Below are 2,956 nucleotides of genomic sequence, written 5' to 3' on the forward strand. Positions count from 1 at the left end.
AGTTTTTTAAGGAATCTCCAAACTGTTTTCCATAATGGCTGCACCAAACTGCATTCCTACCGATAGTGTAGGAGGGTTCTGATTTCTCCGCACCTTTTCCAGCATTTACCATTTGTGGACTTTTTAATCATGACCATTCTTACTGGTGTGAGGTGGTACCTCATTATAGTTTTGATTTGCATTTCTCTGATAATTACCAATATTGACCATTTTTTCATGTGCCTATTGGCCATTTGTAGGTCTTCATTGGAAAATTGCTTGCTTAGGTCTTCAGCCCATTTTTGGATTGGGTTGTTTGTTTTTTGTTATTAAGTTGTATGAGCTGTTAAAAACTGCGGTTAGTTTTATCGTCTTCCTGAAACACGCACAGTATGGTGGACACAGCTCCACAGGGGAGCTCTCTGTAGAGATGCCAGGACCGCACAGGGAAAAGTGCCCACGTCAGCTCGAAGTGGTATATTCAGTTCTCATTTATTAGCATTTGCTGAATACCCAGGCTGCACAGCAGTGACCGATGGCATTTTACGTTACACAGCAGCTGTGTTTTTAATGTGTAAAGTGGTAGTGTTAACAATTACCTGGACCGGATTTTAAGTACCTTGGGGAGATCTACTGTGGGCTTCAAGATCAACAGTCTTCAAACTTTTTGCTCACATATCTCCTTGAGAACAATTTTGAAAAACTTGCTTCCTGCCCACATTTTTATGTTGCCACCTGTAATTTTTCATCACAAGGTTGCAAAGAATATAATTTCCAGCACATTGCATGCAATTCATGATATTTTAAAATAAAGCTGTTAGCTCATTCTTTTAAATTTACCGTAAGGAATTTAAATCCCACAGTCCTTGTTTTAATCCAACATTTTTCATTTTAAATATACACGACTTAGCTCTTTTTTTAATAGTCAGAAAAGTTACATTGTTCCTTCTTACTTTTGAACTTATATTTTCCTTTCCATATTTCCATTTCTCTCACAGAATGCTATCTTACTGCATATTTTCGGGCTTAAAAAATTTGTCTTGATCATTACATCATTCTTTACAACAGACTTTATAACTACATATTTACATAATTTTACTTTCCTGTAACTCTAAGTTTCTAAGTGTCATGTGTCTGGATGGAGTTATCACTAAAGTTATTAGTCGTACACAACTGATCAGACAGTGGCTGTGTTACAAGCTGGTAACTACTTTTAAACATAAAAATAAGATTTTACTGAAAGTGAATCTGTTGATAAAATGGAAGAGGCTTTTTCTTTTTCAGTGGATTTGTGGATGACTATTATTTAGAGCTAGAATGAGACTGAGTTCTGCCCCAATTCTATTCATGCATTTGACACTGTTGTTATAAATGCTGGAGCATTTTGTTCAAAGAAATAAGTAGATGGGAATGGGAGGAATTTGCTGTAGAGTGTTGGTTCCTTGAACTCCTTTCAATTAGATGCCAAAAATCATGTGATGATTTGTCATTTAAACTATTTTTTCTTCCCATTGGTTGTCAAATGACCCTTCATTGAATTATGTTCCTTTGTGGTTATTAACTGGATGGGGATTTCACCATACTGCTGTTATTATTAACTATGATGTCATGGGGGTGGCAGCCATCAACATCACAGCCCACAGACTTGGCAGTCCCCAGGACCTCTTTAATGGTTCTACAGAGTTCTCTAGCTGGTGTTGCATCTGTTGGGCTATGCTGATGATCTCATCAAAAGTGATGTCTCCACTGTGCTTAATGTTTTTTCTGCCTCCTTCTGATTGTTCCTTGAAGGCTTTGATGATCAGGGCAGAGGCAGATGGTACCACCTCAATCTGGGCATGTCTGTTCTGAATGGTCAGTTTCCGTGTAATCCTCAGACCCTTCTAATCACCGGTTGCCTTGGTGATGTCATCACCAACCGTTTTTGGAGACAGACCCAGGGGGCCAATCTTGGGGACCAGGGCAGATGTGTCACTGACTTCCACGCTGGTTCACCTCAGGTATACGACTTTGATCTTGTTGGGGTCAAACTTAGGTGACATGGCGAGGCGGCTGGTGTTAGGTAAACCCGGATTTCAGAGGACTGAAGAAAATTGCACCTTAATCTTCCAGCTGAAATCTCAATGAAAGCCATTTACACTATTTTTAAAGCTTTACCAGGTGCCACTTTTGTTCCCCAGTCATCATAGTCAGTCCCTTTCTCAACACTAGCACAGGCTTCTAATTTTCCATGTTTTGTGCACCTGGGGTCAACGTGGAATCTGGAAAGAATGGCTTTCTTTTGTTAAGTGGAAAAATGCCAATTGTGAAAAAGAGATGGAAAAGAGACCACGAGCATGTTCTCAGGCAGATAAGTTTTAGGAAAGTGTAGAAATGAAAGCTGAGAATGTGGAATCAATTCCCTTAAAACTATCCATGCTCTGTACCACTGGGGGAGCCTTCGTGTAGGTGGGCAGAACATGGTTATCCGGGCTTGAAGATTTCCACTCACTAATTGGCAGGCATTTGAACAAAAATTATTGGAGAGTCACAGAGATTAGGGCAGTCCTAAACAGATTGTTAATGACTGGTGGTTAAGAGAAGAGCTCTGCGACCCTAACTCTGAAATTTCCTAGCTGGGTAATTTTGGGCAAATTAACCTCTGTCTTCTTAATTTCTAATCTAGAAATAAAGGCAATAATGATATCTACATCATAGGGTTGTTGTGAGGATTAAGCGAATTAAAATGTAAAGAACTTAGAACACTGCTTGACGAGTAGCAATCACTCGATTAATCTTTAACAGTACTATTAGGAAATGATTATTTATAATTAAAAACGAGACCAACTCCTCAAAAGTTAAAATCCACATACACTTGGCTATTAGTGAAGCTAACTCATTTAGTTTGTAAATTAAATGAAAAGTACAAGTACCCACAGCAAGCACGGGGCAGAGTCAAGGTTCTTGTCCAGAGTTTACATGTAATATGCCAGTGGGA

The 2,956-nt window shown here is 39.0% G+C and overlaps 1 pseudogene; it reads right to left on the reverse strand.

Moving 5' to 3' along the window:
- Positions 1 to 1,536: 1,536 nt before the first annotated feature.
- On the reverse strand, positions 1,537 to 2,080 carry LOC105075488 (large ribosomal subunit protein uL11-like; annotated as a pseudogene).
- Between the last annotated feature and the right edge of the window lie 876 nt (positions 2,081 to 2,956).

This window comes from Camelus bactrianus, chromosome 13 (genome assembly GCF_048773025.1).
Source record: "Camelus bactrianus isolate YW-2024 breed Bactrian camel chromosome 13, ASM4877302v1, whole genome shotgun sequence".
NCBI lineage: Eukaryota > Metazoa > Chordata > Mammalia > Artiodactyla > Camelidae > Camelus > Camelus bactrianus.